At 42.3% G+C, this 16,204-nt stretch overlaps 1 long non-coding RNA gene across 1 annotated transcript in view; it reads right to left on the bottom strand.

The window, feature by feature from the left end:
• Positions 1–878: 878 nt before the first annotated feature.
• The window catches only part of LOC119852178, a 34,677-nt gene continuing 19,351 nt past the window's right edge, over positions 879–16,204 (bottom strand). Inside the window, exons 2-3 of the long non-coding RNA XR_005291546.2 lie at positions 4,327–4,469; positions 879–1,334 (exon numbers count right to left, since the gene is read on the bottom strand). This is a non-coding gene — a long non-coding RNA (uncharacterized LOC119852178). The remainder of the gene's footprint in view (positions 1,335–4,326; positions 4,470–16,204) is intronic.

Genomic DNA, 16,204 nt, shown 5'->3' with positions numbered 1-16,204 from the left:
CGCAGCCCCAAAATAAGGAGCGTGGAAAATTCTTCATGAAAGAAGCTTAAGATGCTCTAGGATTTCTTTCCTCTAGTGTAAATAACTCCTCCTATAACCTTGGCTTCATGATTTTTTTTGATGTAAATAATTTTCAACAACGAAACCTGCGTAGGTAACACGGAGTCTCAACCGGCCCTTGAAAGTAAGCAGAAGAATTTGCATAATCTGGCTGCAGTTAGTTCAAAGGGCTTTTCTAGCTGAACAGGGTATCTCTATAAACCTTAGACTAACTCATATGAACTATGTTTATTCCTCAAGACCTGGAGTCTATAAGAGCTGTGGGTGTTGAGCAACTCTCAGGCTTCAGCCCCAAATCTGTTAACCAAAATGGAAGTGAGCTGGCATTACTTAAACCTCCCAGAAACCATCAGACTCATTAGAAGTACATCTGACAGGTGATGTGCCTGAGCGTTTTGAGTCATTAATGTTGCACCAGCAAAACATTCGTTATTCAGAGTGTGGGGTGGAGAACCTAGACAGATTTATTTTAAAATGATGGGACTAAATGATGTCATTAATTTTAACCTTATGTGTTATTCAGTGGGGTGGGGGTGAAATGCCAGCTGTGGGTAGGTGAGTTCCAGAAGTTTCTGCCTGAGTTTAATGATGGCATCCCACTGGGGGATAATAAATTTGGAGCCTTCATGCTGGGTAATGTTAGAGTGGCTTCTCTTTATTTTTTAACATGTTCTCCTCTTTCTCTTACCATAGGCTAAATCTCTGTGAGCTCAGGAGCTGCGGAGGTTAATTTAATAATATTGTCAATACAAAGTCAAAGCAATAAAACTTGCCCTGGTGGATAAATGGATTGAGAATCCATTTGGGAGGGGAGCAGGTCTGTGCCTCTCAACCCCAGCTCTCCCTCCCACCCCCCCATCACTAATGCCACGCTTAAAAGGGGTTCTCCAGGCAGAGTGCCACACCTGCACTTCCTCCAGAGACTATTCCCATATCCTCCCTCACTTGTTTGGTCCCTTCCGGAGAACTCTTTGCCACCTGCAGTTAGGGTCTCACAGGACAGTTAATGTGCAAATGCCCCAGGCTCTGCCTACACTAGGAGCACAACCACAGTTTTGTAACCATCTGTGATGCTCCTCTCTGATCCTGTTACAAGTGTTCCCAGCAGCCTTTTCACAGCTGAGGCAGGGGTTGGGTTCGGTGACCAGAAGGTAGAGCAGGGAGCTCTGGATATACAAGCTGCTCTGGTTGTTTGCTCTGGTTTTATCTTCTTGGTTTGGAGTTGAGCCTGCTAAGCTGGCCTGAGGCTTCCCTGATTTGTTTGGATAAGACTCCTGTAAATAAAAGGGCAACCTCAGCAAGAATTGGGTTTTGTTTAACCTTGGCTTCCTGTGAATTCTCTAACTGCTCAGCTCCTCACCTCCCCATTCTTCCTTACCAATTATGTAAGCAATGAGTCATGCTAAGAATTAAGTACTAATGAGTAACAGGTTCCAATGGGCATCACCACTTTTTCAGAACTAGTCTTGTTCACTTCAATGTATACAGATCTGACGCTTTCAGCATTGGGGCTGAATTTCAAATACAAATGGCTTAGATCCGGCTTTGTTTTAGGCTATGCCGTATTTGTACAGGTCAAAGCCATAAAGATCCAGCGTATCAACAAAAGCTGCCTGGGAGTTTCCTTGAGCCGATAGATTTGGGTGTGCAATGATATATTAAGGAAAAATTCTCATGAATGGAGGATTGCCCAACTTGAAGAGGATTTTTGGAGTCAGCAGGAGGTTTTGACCCAAAGTAAAGAAAACTACCATAGGGGACATGACCTGTAAATCTGTCTCTCCATCAGCCATTCAATCAGAGACCCTATACTGTCTCTTCTGTTTTCTTTCTACCTCTGATCAAGTTTAAAAGCTTGGGCCATGATAGTTACAAAATTGATTCATGGAGGAGGTTTGTGAGCTCAGTGTCAACCTTTCAAGCTGGAGATGGCGGAAGAGAATCATCATTGCTGAAGAAAGAAATACTTGCCCCTTGTACAGGTCTCATCAGAACATCTAAACAGTTTGAACAGTGAGTGGCGTTTACATTAGATTCCAGTGGTGCTAGGAGGTAAGATGTAGTGTTGGTTCATCGCAATTGCAAGAATTTAGCATTTATTTAAAACCTTTCATCTGTCAGGAAGATGCTGTTTGCCTATGTACATTAGAATATAGGTGTCCACATTTTGCCCAGTCAAGGACTATACTCGGCCATGAGCCTGACCCCATGTCTAATTTGCATAAAAGGGAGCAGATTACATCCCTCTTCATCACAGAGGCATGATCCAGGGAGATACAGATCTTAGCAGTCAGTGATCCAGCTTGGTCTATGTGACCTTCCACTTGGACAAAGCTGGAACATTGCATACTGGGACCTACAGTCTCCTATGTGCTGGCATAATAAAGGTGAAGGAGCCATTCAATGTTGCCAAACCTTAGTGGGGTGCACTTTAACCTATACTGCAATGAATTATTACCATGAATCCTGCTGCTCAGACTGCTCTCAAATAGCATTAGTCACACACACACACACACACACACACACACACACACACACACACACAGTGTGTGTGTGTCCGGAGGCTGATTTACCAATTTCTGAACTTCTTGTTAATCTTCTCAAAAATAGATTGGCCTCAAGCCAAGTCAGGGACAGTAGCAAAGTTCAAGCCAAGAAACAACAGGATGAACATAGTGTTCTTCACAAGCCTAGATTTTATATCATTACCTCAGGGAGGCATCAGATAGTGCCAAATGTATTTGAAATCCAATCACCAACCAACCATCCGGAGCAGTACATAAAGTGTCCGGTTATCCACCCTTAGAACTGGTACATCAGTTTGAGCTTCAGAGCTGAACCACTCAAAATATATTGTAGAGCCCCTACTTTGATGCTGCCATATCAACAAGCACAGTAAAGGATTTGGTGGGGGGAGGAAGGGAGTGGAGAGGTTACGTGTGGTGATGCATTTCTGTGGCCCCTCTCATAGCCAGCTGAGACTACTGCTTGCAGTGTGATAATTGATTCCCTCTAATGCTACTTCATCCTCTCTCTTGTGCCACTGGGTTTCTATCCACTTGTAGAATCTTGTCACAAGCTAAACGGGGGGGGGGATCTTTGGGGCTGCATTTTTACTACTCATTTTTACAGCATGCATCACAATGTGGTCTTGATCGCAGCTGGGGCTGCTAGCTGTTACCGAGATACAAATAATAAATAAGGAGGACAGAGCACAACACTGATGCTGGTTCAAAGATGCTGTTGCCTAGGGAGCTTCATTCAAGTCCCAGGGTGCATTGCTCTTCCTTGGAAGCAGAGATTACATGGCAGTGCTAGCAGTGGAGGGCTTATTCCACAAAATCTAGATCTGGATCGTGATCATCACTCAAAGTTGGGGGGGGAGGGGTGCTGGGATCCAGGGTTTTGGTTCAGACATTATAGAGAGAGACAGCTAGCAAAGCCTGGACTGGGTGAAGGAACCAAAGGGAGGCTGGGTCCCAACTTTCACTGAAGTCGGTCAGAGCTGGATACCCAGCTGCCTTAGGCCCTTTTGAATATCCCAGCCTCAATCCAGAACCCGATGCCATCATTGTTCATATGTGGAGTGGGCCCCATTATTTCTGAATGTGAAATAGGTTTCTAAATGAATGAATGAATACAGCACATCAGCTGTGAGTTTGTTTGAAGTGCGAACCTGCACTGGATTCATTACACTGCAATGAAACAAGAAACCAGAGAACTTAAAAGAAAATATTGCCATGTAATGCTGACCCCCCTATTCTCAGGGAAAGCCTGCCTTTGAAAATACCTCTCTCTCCATTAGCAGTGTGAGCCAGCCTGATGATTACAGGAAGGAATAATAAATTAGGAAATGGCACCCTGTCCATTTAATTTTAGAAACAGACTGTGATGTTTATGTGAATGTCCTTGCCTGCTCACTTTTTCCTGTTGCTTTCCTTCTGGGATTGTTATGATTTTGGTCAAAGTAAATCCCCGCCAGATAAAAAGGTAAACAATCCAAAGCCCTTTTCCAGGGGATAAGATCACAACAATAATTGCAAATGTAACTAGCGATTCTGGGTGCCTTATTTTTGGGTGCCCAACTTTAGACATCTTAAAGGGGCTTGATTTTCAGAGGGACTGTTCACCACTTTCTTAAAAGAAGAACGCATACAAATGTTTTAAACTGAGCACCCAAAGTTGAGGCAGCCAAAATCACTAGTTGCTTTTGAAAATCTTAGCCACAGTCAGCAAAGGGAAGATTATAAACTCTCAGACACTTACCCAGCTGATTCTTGCCACACAATCTGCTAGAGATTCCAAAATAAATGCTGTTACGACATTCGCAGTTGCTGTCCCTCACTCACAAACAGCAGATGGTGGATAATGTGCTATCTACCAAAGATATCTTCTTTTGAATCTTCTCTCTGCATAAACAAGTGACAAACAATTAAGAACTCTTATATGGGTCCTAATTTGTGCCTATCATGGTGTGCCAATCAGCATATTATATATATATATATATATGTATATATATATATATATATACACACACACACACATATACTCTCTGCGGTTTGTCTTTCCAGCCCATTCATTTTCTATGGGACTATAGCATTTCCCTAAACAAAATGAGCCCCAAGCTGTGTACAGTTAGTACACAGAGGAGATCTCAAACCTTTCCATAATATGGATCACTCTTAATGGTGTGTCGATGTAGAGCGGCTACTCTCCAGTACACAATGACATGAATCACATTGACACACCATGGCACACCAATATTCACCACTGTCATGTAATTAGGATGTGTTTTGTACAAAGTATGCCTTGTGAGGTATCATTCTAAAAGTCTTGATCTGCTAGACATTAATATCTTGTTGGATGGTATGTGCTATTGCTGTATGTGGAGTTATGAAGTTTGGCTATGCCTGTGTTACTGAAACATGATGTGAGGTTAAAAACACTCACAAGCCGCCTTTCAGGTACAACAGTAAAAAGGCCAAACAATGTTAATGGCTTATTGAGGAAATGCACACAAGAACAAGGACTGCCCCAGAGATTCTCAGAGATAGCACTACACAATGGGAACTGTTTGACCCAGGTCACAGCAAAAGAGCCTTTCAGCAAGTGGGAAGAAGATATCAGGAGGGAAATGACATCATAGGGGGACCTCACTCTCCCTACAACTACACACCTGGAAACATCTGAGGAATAAAGATGTTCCTAGAGAAGGGCAACAAAGGTGTGACAAGATTATGACTGTCAACAGATGGCTTAGGCAGTGGTGCTATAAGGAGGGCTTTGGGATGTATGGCCACTGGGAGGCATTCACGGACAGAGGACAGTTCTCTCGGGATGGACTTCATCTGAGTAGGGAAGGAAATAGACTTCTAGGATCAAGGCTGGCACAACTGATAAAGAGAGCTTTAAACTAGGAATTTGGGGGAGATGGTTGGGAGATGTCCAGATAATCTCCAGGCCAGATTTTAGCATTGAGAGGGAAGAAGATGAAGTAAGAAAGGATACAGCCGTGGGTAGGAGAATGTATATAAGGAGCGAGGGCGGTGTGGATACTAGTCTAATAGGTTATACTGGCTGTAGAATGACTGTGCCTAATAGGGTACAAAATGTGAGCGAGGCCAAATAGCAAAATTAAGATGTTTGTACACCAATGTACAAAGGAGCCTAGGTAAGAAAATGGAGGAACTAGAGCTACTGGTGCAGGAAGTGAAACCAGATATTGTAGGGATAACAGAAACATGGTGGAACAGTAGTCATGATTGGACTATAGGTATTGAAGGGTATGTGCTGTTTAGGAAAGACAGAAACAAAAGGTAAAGGTGGTGGAGTAGCATTGTATATCAATGATGAGATAGAATGTAAAGAAATAAGAAGCGATGCAATGGATAAGACAGAATCCATCTGGGCAAAAATTACATTGGGGAAGATAACTAGTAAAGCCTCTCCTACGGTAGTGCTTGGGGTGTGCTATAGACCTCCGGGATCTAATTTGGATATGGATAGAGCCCTTTTTAATGTTTTTAATCAAGTATATACTAATGGAAACTGCGTGATCATGGGAGACTTTAACTTCCCAGATATAGACTGGAGGACTAGTGCTAGTAATAATAAGAGGGCTCAGATTTTCCTAGATGCGATAGCTGATGGATTCCTTCATCAAGTAGTTGCTGAACCGACTAGAGGGGATGCCATTTTAGATTTAATTTTGGTGAGTAGCGAGGACCTCATAGAAGAAATGGTTGTAGGGGACAATCTTGGCTCAAGTGATCATGAGCTAATTCAGTTCAAACTGAATGGAAGGATTAACAAAAATAAATCTGCAACTAGAGTTTTTGATTTCAAAAGGGCTGACTTTCAAAATTAAGGAAATTAGTTAGGGAAGTGGGTTGGACTGAAGAACTTATGGATCTAAAGGTAGAGGAGGCCTGGGATTACTTTAAATCAAAGCTGCAGAAGCTATCGGAAGCCTGTATCCCAAGAAAGGGGAAAAAATTCATAGGAAGGAGTTGTAGACCAAGCTGGATGAGCAAGCATCTTAGAGAGGTGATTAAGAAGGAGCAGAAAGCATACAGGGAGTGGAAGATGGGAGGGATCAGCAAGGAAAGCTACCTAATTGAGGTCAGAACATGTAGGGATAAAGTGAGACAGGCTAAAAGTCGAGTTGAGTTGGACCTTGCAAAGGGAATTAAAACCAATAGTAAAAGGTTCTATAGCCATATAAATAAGAAGAAAACTAAGAAGGAAGAAGTGGGGCCGCTAAACACTGAGGATGGAGTGGAGGTTAAAGATAATCTAGGCATGGCCCAATATCTAAACAAATACTTTGCCTCAGTCTTTAATAAGGCTAAAGAGGATCTTAGGGATAATGGTAGCATGACAAATGGGAATGAGGATATGGAGGTAGATATTACCATATCTGAGGTAGAAGCAAAACTGAAACAGCTTAATGGGACTAAATTGGGGGGCCCAGATAATCTTCATCCAAGAATATTAAAGGAATTGGCACCTGAAATTGCAAGCCCATTAGCAAGAATTTTTAATGAATCTGTAAACTCAGGAGTATTACCGAATGATTGGAGAATTGCTAATATAGTTCCTATTTTTAAGAAAGAAAAAAAAGTGATCCGGGTAACTACAGGCCCGTTAGTTTGACATCTGTAGTATGCAAGGTCCTGGAAAAAATTTTGAAGGAGAAATTAGTTAAGGACATTGAAGTCAATGGTAAATGGGACAAAATACAACATGGTTTTACAAAAGGCAGATCGTGCCAAACCAACCTAATCTCCTTTTTTGAAAAAGTAACAGATTTTTTAGATAAAGGAAATGCAGTGGATCTAATTTACCTAGATTTCAGTAAGGCATTTGATACCGTGCCACATGGGGAATTATTAGTTAAATTGGAGAAGATGGGGATCAATATGAACATCAAAAGGTGGATAAGGAATTGGTTAAAGGGGAGACTGCAACGGGTCCTACTGAAAGGCGAACTGTCAGGCTGGAGGGAGGTTACCAGTGGAGTTCCTCAGGGATCGGTTTTGGGACCAATCTTTTTATTACTGACCTTGGCACAAAAAGTGGGAGTGTGCTAATAAAGTTTGCAGATGATACAAAGCTGGGAGGTATTGCCAATTCGGAGAAGGATCGGGATATTATACAGGAAGATCTGGATGACCTTGTAAACTGGAGTAATAGTAATAGGATGAAATTTAATAGTGAGAAGTGTAAGGTCATGCAATAACAAGAATTTTAGTTATAAGCTGGGGACGCATCAATTAGAAGTAACGCAAGAGGAGAAGGACCTTGGAGTATTGGTTGATCATAGGATGACTATGAGCTGCCAATGTGATATGGCTGTGAAAAAAGCTAATGCGGTTTTGGGATGCATCAGGAGAGGCATTTCCAGTAGGGATAAGGAGGTTTTAATACCATTATACAAGGCACTGGTGAGACCTCACCTAGAATACTGTGTGCAGTTCTGGTCTCCCATGTTTAAAAAGGATGAATTCAAACTGGAGCAGGTATAGAGAAGGGCTAGTAGGATGATCCGAGGAATGGAAAACTTGTCTTATGAAAGGAGACTTAAGGAGCTGGGCTCGTTTAGCCTAACTAGAAGAAGGTTGAGGGGAGATATGATTGCCCTCTATAAATATATCAGAGGGATAAATATAGGAGAGGGAGAGGAATTATTTCAGCTCAGCTCCAATGCGGACACAAGAACAAATGGGTATAAACTGGCCACCAGGAAGTCTAGACTTGAAATTAGACGACGGTTTCTAACCATCAGAGGAGTGAAGTTTTGGAATAGCCTTCCAAGGGAAGCAGTGGGGGGCAAAAGATCTATCTGGTTTTAAGACTCTACTCGATAAGTTTATGGAGAAGATGGTATGATGGGATAATGTGATTTTGGTAAGTAATTGATCTTTAAATATTCAGGGTAAATAGGCCTAATCCCCTGAGATGGGATATTAGATGGATGGGATCTGAGTTACTACAGGAAAGAATTTTCTGTAGTATCTGGCTGGTGAATCTTGCCCATATGCTCAGGGTTTAGCTGATCGCCTTATTTGGGGTCAGGAAGGAATTTTCCTCCAGGGCAGATTGGAGAGGCTCTGGAGGTTTTTTGTCTTCCTCTGTAACATGGGGCATGGGTGACTTGAGGGAGGCTTCTCTGCTCCTTGAAGTCTTTAAACCATGATTTGAGGACTTCAATAGCTCAGACATAGGTGAGGTTTTTTGTAGGAGAGGGTGGGTGAGATTCTGTGACCTGCGCTGTGCAGGAGGTCGGACTAGATGATCAGAATGGTCCCTTCTGACCTTAGTATCTATGAATCTAAAGACTGAACAGGGGGAAAGTGATAGTCTCAGGCTAGAGGGATTTCTAGCCTGTGTATGAAAACCTAGGAAACCCAGGCTGAAATCTGCCAGCCTGTTTATCACTCAGGGTGAGAATTTGCTAATTCATATCCTACCCATCTAGTATGTTAAGCTCAGTTTGCGGTTTTGTTTATTTACTAGGTAATCTACTTTGATCTGTTTGCTATCACTTATAATCACTTAAAATCTATCCTTTTGTAGTTGTTAAATTTATTTTATGTCTTAATACAAACCAGTGTGTGTTTGCCTAAGGTATAAGGGGAAAATCTCAGCTTGGTTGCCGCAAGTGTGCATGGTCCTCTTCACATTGAGGGAGAGGCGGACTGGGTGTTAAACCCATATATTGGCTAGCTTTGACCAGGGCAGGATGGTACTGCTCTGGGCTCCTCGGCTGGTCGTTAGAGAGCCTGCATATGACTGCAGCTGGGTGCGTCCCTACCTGTGTGAATGCTGGTGAAAGTGCAAGCTTGGAGGGCTTTGCAACTGTCACAGCAGCACAGTGTGAGCCCAGACTGGTGGGTCAGAGGATTCAGCCGTACCCCAGTTCCAGGTGGTACACCGGGAGGAACCCATCACAAACATCACCTCCTATTCACTATTATGCAACACACCGAAATGACAGCATTTTTCTTTTCCATCCCCTCATATTTCCTCTTCCTTCTCTCATTCTATAATGTCTTCCCACTCTGGAACCTAAGCTTGTCAGAAAAGTCTCTCTGTTGTGCTGAAAAGGGAGCTTGTGCAAAGCTGAGAATTGTCACAGATGCACAAGGCCTCCCCCTGCAGGATGGTAGTTGATTAAGATCCTCACTTGAACAGCTTGCTCAGTTCTAAAAGGCAAAGCCAAGCAAGATCAGAATAGGTCCCTCAGGAAACACATCCAGGGATCACAAGGGACTTGTACCAAGGCAACAGGCTGAACTTCTGCCTCATTGTTTATAGGCAACATGTAGGACTGATTTTCCAAAGGTACTGAGCACCTACAGGCCTCCACTGATGGCAGTAGTGCTTGGCACTTCTGAAAACCAGGCCCACTATGTTTTCAGGGCTTGTAGCAGTCTCTAGTGTGCTGGCCACACTAAAATGTCATCTAGAAAGTGGAGTTTGGATCTTTGTTACTGATTTATTGGGTCCAGCCAGTTTTATCAGCTGGGTGAGTAGCAAGCTGGAAGTGAGCGTGCCCACATTATGCAGCAAATTCCTGGTTCGGCCTGTAGTGCATTGTAACTGATGATTACATTGCTAGGCAAAACCTTTCGAATGCATTTGACTTTGGGGAGTGGGGTGACAATTTGCCTCTGGAGCAACTAGAGGCGAGAGAGAAATCAGACAAAAAGAATATTGTCATGTCTCAGATCAACTGTCCTACAACTAAAAACAACTTTTGTAGAAGGCAGTACAATGTAGAACAATGCTCAGAATGGCTTCCCCCCCCCCACATCTAAGCAATGACTCCCTCACCACAGTATCCTCTCCTCACCCATGAGAGGCAGGCATGTACTATTATCCCCTGAGGGGGAACAAAGGCAAAAAGAGGGTAAGTGAATCCTGAGCCCAGCCCAATACCCTGAACCACAGGCCCAATCTTTCTCTGTACAGCTGTTGGAATCAGCTGATGTTGTTGGCACCAAGATAACGCTGCCACATTGAGGAAAGTGAAAAGATTCATGCTAGCCAGCATTTGAGAGAGTGGAATGTGGAAAGGCGTATATGGCACCTACAGAGAATCTTTAGAGAGACAGACCACAAGACAATTTTCTGAATATAACAGTGTTGGGAGATAATTATTTTAAAACAGCCTTTGAAGACGGGCATGAGCTTTTTTTTAAACATACCAAACCGCACTAAAGTACATGGTTTTGCTTCAACATTGTATTTGAAGAATGCTTGGCGACAGTCCAAGTGTGAGGTATACAGGCGGTGACACACCTGCTATAGATTTCCACTCAGCTGAACTGTATAAACCACTGGCCTGTGATTGGGTCTTACCACTTAATTCAGCCTTGCAAAATTCCATTTGCCTGGGGTGCCTTTTTTTTTTTTTTTTTTTACATGCAACAGGAAAGCAAAATATCAGTCTCTTTTATTATAATCTTTATGACACAGGGTGGACATGTAGATCTGATGCTTGAGCTAGTGACTTCTCATGACGCTATTGCAAGGATGGGCTAATGGGCACAAGATCCTTTTTCTCATCTCACCTCCATGTCTGTTGCATAAAGGCCTGCTCAGTGGTTTTTTGCAGACGTTGTCATTTTCTGCTATTCCTCTTAAAGAATTCGGCTCCTTTGCTCCCTACACCTATCCTTGATGTATACCTTATCTATGAAAAAAACACAGGTTAGATAAACTACGAAAGTGTCAGCCAGTCAGAGCTCATTACTCTGCTCTTATATTCTGGACAAGACAGAGAGCTCACAGCTATCCTGCTCACATTTTCCTAGGGAATAACTGACTGTGTGTGATGCCCATGTATTACTACTGCCTTGGAGTGCTCCTCAGTGATGGTTTGGAGGCATAATTAACTTCTCTTTAAAGAAGCTGTTTACAGTTAGCTTTAATGGATTTTGGTTTCTTCCTGCTGCAGTGACCATCGCAGAGGCTACTGGCTAGAGTAGGTCCAGCAACTACTGTCCTAATTAACCAAACATTCACCTTAATAAGAAATTATCCATTTACATTTCAGTAACACCTAGGGCTCCCAACTGAGATCTGAGTCCAAGGCACTGGATTGGCACTCAGCACAACTTTGCCTCAGTTCCCCATCTGTGCAAAATGGGCATAGTAATACTTTTTCTCCCACCCTATTTAGACTGTAAAAAGTCTTCAAGGCAGAGACTTTTACTATATTTGTATAGTGCCTAGCACAATGGGGCACAAATATTGCATGGGGCTGTGACAAATATAGCAATATCCTTGAAAAACCTTATTGAATTAAGTTTAAGTAGCTTTGGGGACCATTGCTCTAAATGCAAAGGTTATGTATTATTGTGCGCAGGGATTGTATGTCACTTCTTGGGGATGGGGGAACGGAAAATGTGATAGAAGGCTTAGATGATCAAAGGACTATATTGAACAATAGGCCAGACAAGAATGGACTTTTGGGACCATCTGAGTGAAGTGATTTTTCCTGGGGAATTTTTAAAGGGAGGTGAATGCAAATTCCCCACCACCAGTTATGCAAAAATCCAGCCTTTTGAAGTTACACCCTGGGGAGTGGGCCATTGTCTGCTGATCACCTGTTACATGAGGACCAAGATCTGTATAAAGGAAAGACTGTACTATTCATGGGTGGTCAGGTTTTGAACCTGAGACAATATGGACTTGTAATCATGGGGAAAACTCAGCTGTGGATTTTGAAGTACTGACACCTACCAGAGTTCTTGCTGGAGCTCGAGTGACTAGCAGGCATGTTGGGTTTTTTAAAATTGTTTTTAATGTATTTTCTCTGCAATGGTTTCCCCTTAAGAATAATGTGCTTGCTTATGAAGAGCTGTGTGGTAACTTGTAACTGCAGGGTTATTACACTATAGCCTTTGGAGAGAAAGCAAAGCAGAGATGCTGACCTCTAGGCAGTCTGGCTTGCTGGGGATATCACAGTGTAGGCAGGGAACTGTGCAGTCTGGGAAAAACCCTGGTCAGGAGGAAGAGAGATGCAGGTCTTTACCGAGAGGTGATGGCTGAGGAATCAGGAGCTTGGAGTGGGTGCCATTGAGGGACCACAGAGAGGGAATCCAGGTGCAGTTGCCCTGAACTGTGACAGGAGTCTCTTGGCAGTGGTGGTGGTGTGTTCTTTTGTCTATTGTATCTATTTAGACTGTAAACGCTTTAGGGGTAGGGACCGTTTCTCATTATTGGTAGGTGTAGCATCTAACAAAAATGGGACCCCAATCCTGATAGGGGCCTTTAGGTACCTCTATGATACAAATAAATAAATTGGGCTAGGGCCTGTTCAGCACAGAGTAAAGAATGGGCTCTGCTCCAAATAGCTTCCAAGACAGACAAGAGAGGAAAGAAAGCGAGTAGTAATTATTCATTTTTGCATTCAGATAGCACTCACCATGCGGTAGGCACCGTTCATAAACAAAGGAAAACCTATCAGTCCCTATGTGTTTATTTGCAGGACAAAACAAATGCAAGAAGAAAAGAATATGCCACTATATGGCAATTTTCATAGTCAAGGCATTTCCAAATGACATACAAAACAACGCGTTAGAAATAGGGGCAGTGCTAATGGCTGGACAGGTAAATGAAGCAACTGTGTATTGCTCTTCTACGGCCTTGAACATTAGAAGCTGTCTTATTGAGAAATGTTGGCCAGGAGCCTGGGGTTATCCCCTTTTAACAGAGGTACAGGAGGATTATCAGCTGGAAGGCCACCAGAGATGAGAGCAAGGGAGTTCAGAGGTAAACACAACAAGTAGGGGAACGGGCATGGTCGAGGGCAATGTAATGAACTGTCCTGAAGGAAGAAAAAAAAAAAAATCACTTTTGTTCTTGTGACTAAGCATATGATCACACATTGCATCCCAGGTATCCTGCAGTGTGCCTCTGCAGGGCTGTGTCTGCACAAGGAGATCTTTCCTAAAGTCTCCCAGCTTTGCCAAAACCATACACAGCTCCACCTGTGGGAGTGCAAGGGTTAGGTTCCAAGTGGCCTGGTCTTTTCTAGCATTCCCACAGGGCTGAACAATAGCAGGAGACTTCAGAAAAAGAAAAAAAAAATCCTTGTATAGACAAGGCCCAAAGAAAATTTCCCAATCTGCCCTGCTTAATGACTTCTGGCATCTCTGTGAACCGTGCAGACTTGTGGTGAAGAAAACACCATTATTTTGTAATCGTATGTGGCAAAAGAGACGGGCTTTCTGCACCCACCTGAACTTTGGGTTCATTTAGTAATTTATGGCCCTGTCCTGTGGAGAGGTCATTCATCCAGATCTGTCATAGTGAAGAACAGCTACAGGGCAGACCATTGGATTTTCCTTTGTTCTTCATTTGGGTATTGGCCGATTGCTGATGTCGTCAGATGGGCTTATTTTCACACTATTTGTTTTATAAGTCAATGAACCTAATGTCTCTTGTGGCTTCTCAGCAGACCCTTAAAACAGAGGCAGTGCTCATTTTTTGAAAGGGAACATAACACATTTGCCTCAAATATACCAGTTTAAAAAAATTAGAGCTGTCGATTAACTGCAGTTAACTCACGCAATTAACTCAAATTAATTGCGATTAAAATAATTAATTGTGTTAATCAGTTTTAATCACACTTAAATATTTCAGATGTTTTTCTATTTGAAATCAATATGAAAATGTAGAGTACAAAGTGATTATTTGTTTATTTTTACACTGCAAATATTTGTAAACAATAGTATTTCAATTCACCTCATACAAGTACAGTAGTGAAATCTTTGTTGTGAAAGTGCAATTTACAGTTACAAATGTAGATTTGTTTGTTACATAACTGCACTCAAAACCAAAACAATGTAAAACTTCAGCACCTACAAGTCAACTTAGTCCTACTTCTTGTTCAGCCAATTGCTAAGAAAAAAGTTTGTTTACATTTATGGGAGATACTGCTGCCCTCTTCTTATTTACAATGCCACCAGAAAGTTAGAATAGGCATTTGCATGGCACTTTTGTAGCTGGCATTGCAAGGTATTTACATACCAGATATGCTAAACATTCGTCTGCTCCTTCATGCTTTGGCCACCATTCCAGAGGACGTTTCCATGCTGATGATGCTCGTTAAAAACAAACAATACGTTAATTAAATTTGTGACCAACTCCTTGGGGGAGAAGTGCATGTCCCCCATTTGGTTTTACCTGCATTTTCCCATATATTTCATGTTATAGCAGTCTCGGATGATGACCCAGCACGTGTTGTTCATTTTAAGAACACTTTCACTGCAGATTTCACAAAACTCAAAAAGATAGCTACAGCACTTGACCCAAGGTTTAAGAATCTGAAGTGCCTTCCAAAAAATCCGAGAGGGACAAGGTGTGGAGCATGCTTTCAGAAGTCTTAAAAGACCAACACTCCAATGCGGAAAGTACAGAACCTAAACCACCAAAACAAACAAACCTTCTGCTGGTGGCATCTGACTCGGATAATGAAAATGAACATGCGTTGGTCCGCACTGCTTTGGATTGTTATAGAGCAGAACTCGTCATCAGCATGGACGCATGTCCCCTGGAATGGTGGTTGAAGCATGAAGGGACATATGAATCTTTGGCACACATGGCATGTTGCACATCTTGTAATTCTGGCTACAACAGTGCCCTGAGAACATCTGTTCTCACTTTCAGGTGACATTGTAAACAAGAAGCGGGCAGCATTATTTCCTACAAATGTAAACAAACTTGTTTATCTGAGCAATTGGCTGAACAAGAAGTAGGGCTGAGTAAACTTGCAGCCTCTAAATTTGTAGATAGTTTTATTTTTGAATGTAGTTTTTTTGTACACAATTCTACATTTGTAAATTCAGTTTTCATGATAAAGAGATTGCACTACAGAACTTAGTATTTTGCTTCACCCAATACATTTCTTTTGTATTTTTACAGTGCAAATACTTGTAATCAAAAATATAAAGTGATCACTGTACACTCTGCATTGTAACTGAAATCAATATTCGAAAAATGTAGAAAACATCCAAAAATATTTAAAACAATGGTATTCTACTATTGTTTAATTGTGTGATCACAATTAATTTTTTTAATTGCTTGACAACCCTAAAGAAATTATTTCACGATAGTGACATCAGACAAGAGTATCCAAAAATGTTAATTTTGTTAGTCTCTTATAAGTATACTACTACTACTTTATTCATCTACCATGACTGGCAGCTGAGGATCTCAAAGCACATTATTAACTAATTAAGCTTAAGCTTTAGTCACTCCACCTGCAGCTGAAATGCTGCCATGTCTTAGTGGAACATAAGAGTTGTTTAATAGCACACACCAGTACTAAGTGAAAGCAAAAAATGACCAGATGGAGACATTATCCCTCACTTGTGTGGCTGCCTTTGTGACTTTGAAAAGACTATGCATCCCTGCTAGGATGAATGGCTATACCAGTGGTCTCAAACATGCAGCCCGCCATAGGCACCGACTCCACCAGCAGCCAAGCTCCCATCCCACTTCCTCCCCAGAGCGTGCCACATCCCTGCTCCTCTGCCTACCTCCCAGTGCTTCCCGCCACCAAACAGCTGTTTGGCTGCGCTTAGGACTTTCCAGGAGGGAGCGGGGATGCGGTGCACTCAGGGGAGGA

The sequence above is a fragment of the Dermochelys coriacea genome, chromosome 2 (genome assembly GCF_009764565.3).
Source record: "Dermochelys coriacea isolate rDerCor1 chromosome 2, rDerCor1.pri.v4, whole genome shotgun sequence".
NCBI classification, from domain to species: Eukaryota; Metazoa; Chordata; order Testudines; family Dermochelyidae; genus Dermochelys; species Dermochelys coriacea.
The sequence above is the reverse complement of the archived record's forward strand: the minus strand, read 5'-3'. Positions and strand labels throughout refer to the sequence as shown.